Source organism: Bos indicus, chromosome 14 (assembly GCF_029378745.1).
Source record: "Bos indicus isolate NIAB-ARS_2022 breed Sahiwal x Tharparkar chromosome 14, NIAB-ARS_B.indTharparkar_mat_pri_1.0, whole genome shotgun sequence".
Taxonomy (NCBI): Eukaryota; Metazoa; Chordata; class Mammalia; order Artiodactyla; family Bovidae; genus Bos; species Bos indicus.
Window position 1 is genome coordinate 69,636,113 of NC_091773.1, and position 12,006 is coordinate 69,648,118.

General features: G+C 42.3%; 1 long non-coding RNA gene across 4 annotated transcripts in view; it reads right to left on the reverse strand.

Annotated features, from left to right (window-relative positions):
- The window catches only part of LOC139186965 (uncharacterized), a 77,160-nt gene that overhangs the window by 17,461 nt on the left and 47,693 nt on the right, over positions 1–12,006 (reverse strand). For 3 of the 4 annotated variants that reach the window (XR_011570668.1, XR_011570667.1, XR_011570666.1), the window contains one exon: positions 46–1,235. This is a non-coding gene — a long non-coding RNA (uncharacterized lncRNA). The remainder of the gene's footprint in view (positions 1–45; positions 1,236–12,006) is intronic. The other variant, XR_011570669.1, reaches the window with a different exon arrangement.

Sequence of the window (12,006 nt, forward strand, 5' to 3'; positions counted from 1 at the left end):
AGTTGCTCCAGAGAAGGCAATGGCACACCACTCCAGTACTCTTACCTGGAAACTCCCATGGACGGAGGGACCTGGTGGGCCGCAGTCCCTGGGGTCGCTACGAGTCGGACACGACTAAGAGACTTCACTTTCACTTTTCACTTTCATGCATTGGAGAAGGAAATGGCAACCGACTCCAGTGTTCTTGCCTGGAGAGTCCCAGGGATGGGGGAGCCTGGTGGGCTGCCGTCTATGGGGTCGCACAGAGTCGGACACGACTGAAGCGACTTAGCAGCAGCAGCAGCAGCAAGTGGTTGCTCAGGCTTCCCTGGCGGCTCAGCGGTAAAGAATATGCCTGCAATGTGGGAGACCCAGGTTGGATCCCTGGGTTGGGAAGATCCCCTGGAGGAGGGCATGGCAACCCACTCTAAGTACTCTTGCCTGGAGTATCCCATGGACAGAGGAGACTGGCAGGCTGCAGCCCATAGGGTCGCAGAGGTTCGGACACAACAGAAGCGACTAAGCAGCAGCAGCAAGTCGTTGCTCAATATGTGTTTTTAAAATGAAAGTTATTGAATGAGTAGAGATCATAAGTGACAAGAAGCCTTCCACTCTGTGATACTTTATTTAAAATTTCTGAAACATCAAAATATTAACATTTTCTAAATTAGGGTAGCGGATATGAGTATACATTATCTTTATACTATTTTTCATATTTGAAAATTTCTGTGATATTTAAAAACCAAGATGAGTAATGAAAATGATAGCAGTATGATAGAAATGTCTTTCTTCAAGGATCTCATCACTTAATTAGGGAATTGTTCCAAGGGCACCTGATTGCAGAAGTCTGTGGGCTGTATATTTTTAGGGGTTGACTGGCTTGCAGTTAAAAAAAAAAAAAAAGCAGATAGGTCTAAATCTTTAAAAGCAGGAGTTGATACTACTTGTCCAGTTTGCAAGGTATCCTAGGAATCAGCAGATAAGCACTTTCGGTATTTTTTAATACACATCCTTGCACATTCATGACGATGAAGCATGGTCAACAAGAACTGGATGGATTCCAAGCAGCATGGTGCTGACTAGCTGTGTACCTGGGGGTTGGTGGAAAGCCTCTTGAGAACTGTGGCAAAATACCTGTTTCCTCCTTAGGGTCAGATCTCCTCATTCTCTTCTTCATCCTGCACTCTTCCTGGAATATTGATCTGTATGGACCACAGCAGTGGATGCTCATGACTCTGCCTTCTGGTTGGGTTCAACTAGAAGTCAGAGGAAGGGAAGAAGAAGAAGGTCAGGTTGCTTCACCCTTCTGTTTCCTTCCTATAAAGTTGCCTCCAGCTGGCAGTGTCCCTCGACTAAAGGTCATTTCTTCTCTCATATAGAGTGGCAGTGATACACGACTCTGTGTGTCTGTCCCTCTCTATCTCTTGGGTCCAGGAAACATCTCTACTCCTCATCTCTGTGGGCCTGGGTATTATAGACTCATTAAGAAGTGCCGTAAGCCTGCACACATACAGCTTTGAAAACAGTCCCTTTGTATATAAGACATCCCAATTTAGCCTCTTCTGAGTGGGCCATCTATTTTCTTTTGGGATTCTGATTAATCAAGTCTTGAACCATGACATCTAAGCTTTACCTCCTCACCAGCGGCTAGCACCCAGGTTTCTCTCCTTCACTTAGCAGATGCCAGGAGAGAACTTCAGATAATTCCCTTTAAATATTAAACTCCTGTCTGTGCTTGTTTTCTAAATCTTTTCATCATCTTCTTTTCTGCCACAAAGTCATAGAAACTGAAATGCTAAATTACTAAGAAACACTTGAAAACATATTGTCAGCATGAAATAATTACAGTCCTCCTTTAATAACTTCTACCTTCTGATGACTTTTGATCAGCTTGTGATCCTCATATATTAGTACACTAGTATATACAAATATTTATACATCAGAGGGGGAAATCTAAACTTTCATTCTACCATGTAATGATGAAAAGGGAATGTGTGTAATTCAGTGTAATTTGAAATATTATGGAAAGCAACAATCAGTGGAAATGGAAATGTCTGGGATAATGTCCCTGGGCCTGGCCAGGGATGTCTGGTGAAACCCACAATTCCTCAAGGCCTTCACACATACTGGTCCCTCAGCCTGAATACTCTGCCTGCCTCTCCCACTCTTCATCTGGCTAATTCCTATTTATCCTTCAGCAAACTGCTTTAATGTCACAACCTCAGATAAATCTCTGATCCGAGTCTAAATTAACCCCCACCTCCTGTCAATTCTCTCTGATAGAACCCAGTTCTTTTCCTTTATAATAATTCTGTGTGTGTTAGTTTCTCAGTTATGTCCGACTCTTTGGGACCCCCTGCCAGGCTCCTCTGTCCATGGGATTCTCCAGGCAAGAATACTGGAGTGAGTTGCCATTTCCTTCTCCAGGGGATCTTCCTGACCTAGGAATCAAACCCAGGTCTCCTGCATTGCAGGCAGACTCTCTACGGTCTGAGCTACCAGGGAAGCCCCAGAGTTATCACAACATAAAGTATATATTTATATCCAAGTTCATTGTCCAATGTCGATCTCACCCATGAGGACAGAAACCAGTTTTGTTTTGTTCCCCCACTATGTTTGAATTCCTTATCACTATCAGGGGCCCAACCAATAGTCATGAAATAAATGAATGTGTGAAGTTCTTAGAAAGGAAGAGCCATTGCACTTATGAATTATAATTCCATTTATAGTACTGTTATCAAAGGTGGATTATTGGTGTTCCTTAAATTTAAGAGGACGTCCCTAGACAAATTAAAATAAATCTATTTATTTATCTACTGTAGATTTGCATTTTATGAGTCATGTTTTGTTCCAAGAAGGCAAAAGCCCAGCCAAAAACTTGTTATGTTGCTGCTGCTGCTGTTGCTAAGTCGCTTCAGTTGTGTCCGACTCTGTGCGACCCCATAGACGGCAGACCACCAGGCTCCCCCGTCCCTGGGATTCTCCAGGCAAGAACACTGGAGTGGGTTGCCATTTCCTTCTCCAATGCATGAAAGTGAAAAGTGAAAGTGAAGTCGCTCAGTCGTGTCCGACTTTCAGCGACCCCATGGACTGCAGCCTTCCAGGATCCTCCATCCATTGGATTCTCCAGGCAAGAGTACTGGAGTGGGGTGCCATTGCCTTCTCTGAAGAACTTGTCATAAACAGTCCTAAAAAAAAAAGTCCTTTCTTAAAGTTATAATGAGATGGTACTAGGGGATACCTGCTGGTTTTGCCTGCCCAACTTCCTTTGCCATTCTTTAGGTTACAGAACCAAGGGCCACCATGTGTGACCTCTCTGGGGTTGTGCACTCCCGGACTCCAGGAGGTCCCGTTCACATACACTACATCACGAATTAGAGTTCTGAAGCTGGGCAGCATAGTGGCTCTGACATCGCTCTTCCTATTGGTGAATGCTTCTCATACACTGTATCATTCAGTCCGTGTGTGGGCTCCCTTGCCAAAGAGGTAGACACATGATCCAAGCCAGTTGATCAAAACACTGTCTTCAGAAATCACCACTACTTATTGTAGGACTATATATATATTGGGATTTCCAGTACCAAAAAGTATGAACGTCTCGAGCTGCGAAAGGTCCTTTTGCCACATAATGACAAAAAACCTGTCTGCGAGGGACGTCAACATACAGGAAGCAGAGCTGAAAGAAGGAAACCATGAAACAGATCTTTGATGATCAGAGCTGATCCCCCTCCCTGCCTAAACTACTCCTGGGCTTTTCAGTTATGTGATCTAGTTAAGTTCCCTCCCTTGTTTAGTCAAGTTTGAGTTGAACCTCTGTTACTTACAATTCCAAGAGCACTGGCTAATACAGATACCAAACTCAACCTTGTTTTCTGCTTAACAGGAAACTAAATTTGCTTCTTGTGACACCAATGACATCATGTGTCTGCCTACAGTCCTCCAATTGCTTCTTATGGTGCCCAGAAAAAAGCCAACTGTCCACACGTCATGGCCAGTAGATCTCTACACGGTCTGACCTTACCTCCTCCCACTCTCCCTGCCTTTCGCTCACTGTGCATCAGGAATCCTGACCCTGGTGATCCTTACAAGAGCCAAGCATGCTGCCACCAGAGGTTATTTGCACTTGACATTTCGTTGTCTGGTACATGCTTCTCCCAGTTTATCTGCTTGACTACATTCTGTTCTCTGTTCACATGTGAACTTCCCTCATCATCCCATCTTAAAATCTTACTTTTCCTCTTTGTATTAGTTTCCTAAGGGTTCCATAACAAAGTACCACAAAGTGGATGTCTCAATTCAACGGCAATGTATCGTTTCACAATTCTGGAAGCTAGAAGTCTGAGATCAAGATGTTGGCAGAGTTGGTGTGTTCTGAAAGCTGTGAAGCACTACCTGTTCCATACCTTGCTCCTAGCTTCCAGTGGCTTGCTGGCACTCATTGGCATCCTTTGGCTTATAGAAGCATCATCCAAATCTCAGCCTTCATCTTCACATGACATTCACCCTGTGTGTGTGTCTGTCACTGTGTCCTAACTTCCCCTTTTTGTAAGGACTCCAGGCATATTGGATTAGGGCTTCCTCCAATGACCTCATCTTGACTTGATCATCTGCAAAGATCCTATTTTCAAATAAGGTCACATCCACAGGTACTGAGAATTAACATCTTTTTGAGGGGACACAATTCATCCCATAACACTCCTCTTAAGCTATCTTATTTTTTTTTATACTATGTACCTGACATTATAAACTATGTTTATACTGATTTAATGCCTTTCTCTGCTTCAACTAACACATAAGTCCCATGAGCATGCAGATGTAATATTATATCCACAGTTGGATTTTTTCCCCAGTTTTTAAAACAGTGCCTGGTATATAGAGGGTGAGTGAAGTCGCTCAGTTGTGCCCGACCCTCAGCGACCTCATGGACTGCAGCCTTCCAGGCTCCTCCGTCCATGGGATTTTCCAGGCAAGAGTACTGGAATGGGGTGCCATTGCCTTCTCTGATATAGGGGTAAGCAATCAAAATATGTTAAATGAGTTAATACTACATAGGAAAATGGGCCCTCCTATTTTAAAATATAAAGTCTAAAACTTCTTTGTGCATAGTCAACTATTTCAAGAAACTAAATCTTCTCTGATGGTTTTAACATGTGTATTAAAGAGTCTAAGACTTATTGGAGATCTACAAAAAAAAATCTCTGTCACAAACTAACATACCATTCCTTTGAAAATAGAAGGGTGGGTAGAAACACTCTAAGGAAGAATGGAATTTGGGAGTGGTAGGTTGAGAGGGGACATGTGAGAAGTGGTAGAAGTTAAATAAGTTTATGAGTGGTCAAGCTCTGGCAAAATCCTGCAGTGGTCATCGTTTTGTCTGACTTCATGATAAAAGTATGCTGTGGCCTTCAATGAAGTTACATTGTTTTCATCATTAAAAAGTAATACTAATGCAAAAGCAAATTTTGCCTGCTACAGATATTAGACGTGCCCCTGGGGTACAGCTCTGTCAAGTTCTATGATCATTCTCTGTCTTTCAGCTGATGCCCCCATTGGAATATGAGCTGAGAGTAGGGTCTGTGTCTTTTTAACCCACAACCAGTCAAAAAACAAGTGATTAGTTAACTATCAATGTATCTACAGCACACACACACACACACACAGAGTTAAGAGCCCTTACTTACATAAGGCTTTTTAGAAATCAATAAGACAGGTGACCCAGTAGATCAAAGGAAGTGCAGATGCCATATAAACATAACAAGTTGCTCAATCTTGCCAGTAGCCAGGGAAATGCAAATTAAAATCATAACAAAATTGAATTTTTGCCCATCTGCTTGGCAAAAGTTGAAAAGATTGATAACTTCCAGGCTGGTGAGGGTGTAGATAACCAGGTGCTCTCAAACTTCTGAGTGTGGGATCCTATGTGGAACTGTATGTCCAATTGCAGAATACACTGACCTTTTGACCTAAAAATCCTACCTCTAAGCTTCTCTCCTACAAAATAGGCCATCTTTAAAATAATACATATCAATAAGTCTCTAGAATTTCAATATAGGAAAAACCTAGGGGTCTCATTTGGTTTTAAACAAATCAAGAATATGATATTTTTGCACTTTTGAGTTTGTGGAGTAAAATTCCTGCTCTCAACAGAATTAATTATCAATTAAGTAGCAGAAGCAACATTTATCAAATGTCAACTGGAAGCAAAGAATGTTGTTTGATTCCCTAATTCTGTTTAGTCACGAATATTTAAGAAAGTCACTCTTAGCTTCTAACAGTCTAAACCACCCTAAACCAGTCTCTGAGGGAAGTAAACCCTTAGCCCCAAAGGTGAGCTTAGAAAGTGAGAAGTCAAGTGGGCAGGTGCCCTGCGCAGTAAACTCAGCTTTTGCTCTCAGATTTCACCCCGTGCTCTCCCCATCCCCAGTTATTTCTGTTTACAATTAAAAAGGGGAAAGTGCTGCTTAGAGCAAGAATTGCCACAACCATTTTCTCATACTCAGGGAGTGGCTTAATATGTGTATATATAACATATCCAGCGAAAATGCCAGGCAGCCCTCTTTGAATAGAAGAGATGACTCCTCCCACTGAGAAACAAAAGGTATTTTTATCACACTGAAGTGCTCTGCATAAGGAAGTGAGAAGAACCTCGACTTTTCCTAGGGATAGGGAGGAGGTGAAGATCACAGAAGATTTGAGGGGTTTGGGAGGGAAAGCAAAGGCTCCCCTAGAAGGGGGATGGAATTGGGTCTAGCAGGATGCTGGAGGCCGGGCCGGTGCTCCCATAATGGGATAATGTGCTCTCCCCAGACCTGCCCCGGCCACTCCGGGCTTTGGAATGAGGTCTGGCTCTTCCCAGGGCAGCCACAGCAGTGACTGAGGCAGGCAGTGGCCAGGGCCCAGCTACTTCCACCAGACAGAGGGCCCCTGTACTGACCAGGCAGAGTGCCCCTCATTTTGACAAAGCCTTTGTCAAAATGAAGCCTGGGTCAGACGGCTTCCCTCCCTTTTGTTTCTCAGCCCTTACTCCCCAGAAACCCCGCCCCACTTCCCTCTGTCAGCACCTGCTCCCCAGAGAGCTGACTGGCACAACCAGAGACCCCTCGTTTACCCCTGCCCAAGTTTCTACACCAGTGGGATTTTTCTTTAGACTCTGAAAGAGACCATTTCTCATTTTAATTTCAAGTTCAGGAATTAAAACCAAATAATTGCCAGTCTGCTCTGTGCCGCACAGTCTCTGCTTAACTTCAGAGAACGACTGGCTTTGTCTCGGTGAACAATCGCACTTTTCCTCGAGATTGTATTCCTTTCCTTTTTTGTTGTTAAAGAGAAATGAGAGAAATTCTAGGGGCAGAAGACCTGCAAATGGTGATACAAAATCTTGTAACTTTTATGAGCAATGGAATCCTAATTTCAGCATTAAAAAAAAAGACCTCCTAGTTTATTCTAAATAAAGCCCCTAACTTTGCATCAAAAGGTTGGTCCATAGAGCACTTGAAAGTTGTAATCTAGATTTCCAGTTACAAAAGCAAATAAGTAAACAACAAAAAACAGTTTTGCAACCATCTTAGTAAAAACAGTTAACATTTCAAGTAGTTATAACTTGTGTTTGTATTATTCAGAATGACTATAATACTGGGTGGTAACTCCCATCTAGATAAACTACCGCTTATGTTACTGAAGTAGATGATAAAGTTCAGTGTTTGGGATCTCATGGTTTTTTTCAACTGGATGTATTTTTCTTTTCATTGTTTTCAACTCACCAATTGTATCTGTTGAAAAGACAGTTTCATTTTCAGAAAAAAACAACACAGGAGGCCACTTGACCTTTTGGGTCTATGTGATGAGGAAATTGTGAGGCAATCATGAATTCAGTGCAGTGTATTTATTGCGGGGGTGGGGGGGCATTCTGGGTTTTGTTAAGAAGATCAAACAAGCTCAAAAATGTGTAACTTAAAAGAAACAATAAATAGTTGCTACTTGTTTAATAACCTTTTAAATCTATCAGCAAGGAGGCTGACATTTGAAATGGCTTCTCTGAGTATTTATTAAGGGAATATATTTGTCAATTCCCTTTATTCTCTAAATGCTCTTTTCTCCACATTGTTTTGCCATCTCTACTGAAATTACATCTCCACTTGTCTCCTTCTCACTTTGAAAAAGCAGGAGCTCACCTTCAGCCCCAGTCTGCTTCACCTTCATTAATCCACTTTGTACCTGGGCTGGCCTGGAGCAAATGGGGTTACGATGAGATTTCTCAGCCTCTTAGGAAGACCGCAGTCCCTACACCTTTCAGCTGCTGCTTTTAGGGTCTGCTGCACCCTCCACCGTCTCCCTTCCAGTGTCCCACTGATCCAGTAGTTCCCCGGGCGAGGTGGTTGCTGACCTAAGTCCACCTGCATCTGATTTCTGTTGACACCATAGAATAGCCCGCTTGTCTAACAAAAGGGTGGTTCCAGCTACAAATTACATGAAGACGGTCGGGTTATCTTTTCTGGGCTGCTAAAATTGAGACAGCACTTTTTAAGTCAAAGGCAATCACCTGAATGTTTACTTATGTACATATATGTGTATATTATACGTTCAATGACAGTGATGGTGTCTATTCAGGATCATGGAGTACAGGATATTCCCACAGCTAGAAACATATGTGCATAAATGTTAGTGCTGCCCATATCATGAATGGAAAATTGTTTTCCTGTTTAAGTCTTAAATAGTTTAAATAGGAATTACTCAATAATATTCATTGCTATTTTTAGTAATAGCTCAAAATAAGTAGTTTCTTTGTAAAGAGTTTGTGATCTAAACAAGACATGTCAAGCCAACACCTAAAAAAATCAGCTCAGAAAAACCTAGGCTTCTACATTTTGGGGGAGAAACTAGTCTTAGAAGTTGCCCTTTGTTGCATTTCCCCAAGCTAGGATTGTTCAAAGTTTTTCTTTACACCACTGAATAAGTGGATAAGGCTTGCTGATCGTCATCTTTAATTCATGGTGTATTACTAAATAATAATGTGAGTGAGAGAAGGAGGAGGAGGAAAGGACACAGAGCTGGAAGGCTATCTGGCTCAGGCTCCATGTTTACGAACGGCCTGGAATTTGGGCTTTTGACTCACCTCCAAAGGAGGTTACACAAAAATATTCTGATAGAGTGGTTGAAAGAAGACACCCCTGATACAAATTCAAAATTGAGATCCCTGACTAAACTACATCACCTTTTGTGTTAAAAGTTAAATCTTTTAACTATCTTCTGACTAGCACAACTGTCTTGCGTCATAATTTTTTGTGTGTGAAAGGCATCACTTGTTAAAATGTGGACATTTAAAACATCACCAATTTTTATTAGGGAAAAACAGTTTGGGAATTCCCTGGCAGTCCAGTGGTTAGGACTCCATGCTTTTACTGCAGAGGGCATGGGTTTGATGCCTGGTCAGGAAACTAAAATCTCACAAGCCATGCAGTGTAGCCAGAAAAAATAAGTTTAATATTCTGGGGACCTCAAAAAATAATGGAAGCAGCCAGGATCTCCCTCAGCTTTTGAGAAGCTCTGAAATTACTTGGTTAGAATGCAAATATTTCCATGATGTAGCAGGAACATTTTTAGGTAACCCTAAGATACTATGACTAAGAAATCTGGAAATAAGGAAATTGTAGGAAAGAATGAGTTGTGTGTCAAATGAAGACTCAATACATAACTTTTTGTTTTTCCTCCATGCTAAATTTCATGGGCTTCCATGAGTCTTACTATTACAACCTATTTAATGCATATTTAAAATATTCAATATTTGCATCTTTAAAGCATGCATTCTCAATTTGAAGTCACTAACTTTGCCTTGGTAATCTTAGAGAAGCAGCATATGTGAGAAGTTGTGAATGTTCAACCAGAGTAAACTGCGTGATGAAAAATGTTCTTGAATCCTGAGGCCTGGAGCACTGAAATAAAACCAGATATGTAAGATTCTTTCAAAGACTAGTCTTACAGGAATGCCTTAAAGGAGAAAGGGGTGACAAAACAATAGGAAATCAACTCATCTGGGTTAGAAGGGAAGGTTAATTCTGGGTAGCAGGTCAACAGAGGTCATTTGAATTATAAGTATCTTGAAAGGGAACTTCTTCGTCTTGTCTGCCCAGTTCCCACAACTTCTGGGGAAACATTCATAGTTATTTCAGCAAATCCAGTACAGTGTTGGGAACAACCATTTTGGGACTGAAATACGATGCCAACTGTCTAGCTGGAGGGGGGAAATTATATCTTTGAGACCAATAGGAGTTGGTCTAGAGACATTTTGAGAAGATACAAAGGGCACCAGGGGTGAAAGGAATGTCTGAGTCTGAATTCCATCTCTGCTACAGGGTCAGTGTATTCCTGATGGTGTTAAGTGCTCAAAGTGAATACACAATACCAGGAGGAAGGCTCATGTCCACCCCGGGGAGTCCAGAGTCCTAAAGGCTAAAATAGAATCTACTGAGTAATGAGAGCACAAGTTGTAACCTGCTAGAATTACACAAAACGCAGATGGAAGTAAGATTTTAAAAATCCACAGTGAGAGTCCAGGAAAAAGTACAACACACACAGGTAACTAAGGGCTTGGTTTACGGTGACAAGGAACAGCTTCAAAGGCAAACCCTGGGAATGGTCCCTGATGTTTTTGGATCTCTGTGTCACATCTCAGTATATGATGTGAAGGTGAAGGGCCCTCTCAGGGTGGATATATGCTCTATACATATGATCTCAAGTATTCCTCTTAGCAGCACTGTGAGTTGGGGATTTTTATTCCCATTTTACAAATAATGAAACAATCTCAAAGAAGAGTCTCAAGTCGTTTACCCAAGATCCAGTGGAAAGGATGGACTTCGGGTCCACACTCTTTCTTCAGTATCATCCTGTGTCTTTCTTGCTGGTACTTTAACTGCTGCTTGCAAATGAACCAGACTTTTCCTCTCTTTAAGAGGAATCACCCAAGATTGAAATATGGAATTGTCTTCGACCCTTCCAGTCAATTATTTCACCAATATTTATTGAGTACTTACTACAAGCTAGGCATTGACATAAAGAACAAGTGAAATATAATGCCTTCTGTCAGAAAGTATAGTTCATATGTGGACTCGGTTACTAAAGTTTGTTGAGCTTATTTATCATAATCTATCCCCATCTTTCTTTTCTGAGTGTCTCCCCTGTTCAGGCCCTTACTCCCTGCTGCTTGGACAATAGACTTAAAACTGATCTCTATCTGTTACAGCTAGGGTCAAAGGAGAACTACTCACGGAGTTGTGGGCACAGTAAAAAAAAATTTTAAGTAATGCAGAGACATTCAGAAACTAGCAAAGTGGGAAGCAATGAGCACTCCTAGGGCCAGCTTGTTCCAGAGCTGCCATTCCTTAGGAGCTAGAGTCAGCTCCTAAGTCAGGAGGCAGGCAGCCTGATGCCTCTCTTCTCTTTCTCTCTGATCTGCTGGTACAGCCCTCTGCTCAGACTCAGAAGCCAGCCAGCCCCAAGTCTGAAATCTGCAGAGGTCAGCTTCCTTTCTCAGAGTGAATCAAACAGCAGCAAATGGAGACTAACCAGTTCTCTATTCGTCCACTCAACAAATATGCACTGGATGTGTGGTCTGTGACAGGCACGGTGGCTGCCATAGTGAGCAGAATGGATCTTTCCTCCATGGAGCTTATACTCTGGTGGGGGCCACTGAGAAGAAAATCAAACACAAATGAGCCTAATCCAAATGGAGGAAGAGCTGCAAAGGAACCCAGTTCAATAAGAGAATATAGTGGAGGAAACTCAGTCAACTTTGAGAGCCAAGAAGGCTTCCTCAAGAAAGGGACAGTATCTGAAAGACAAAGGAGGAGATTAGAGAGGAGAGTAAGAACTGGAGAGCACATTTAAGCAGAAGACACTGTGGGCAAAGTGCCCTCCCTGCTCATGCTGGGAGGGAGCAAGGCTCATCCAGGGAACCAAGAGACACGCAGCGGAGGACAGGACTGGTGGAAGGACAGGAGCCAGGAGCGGGCCCAGGGTCAACGGGGAAGGCTT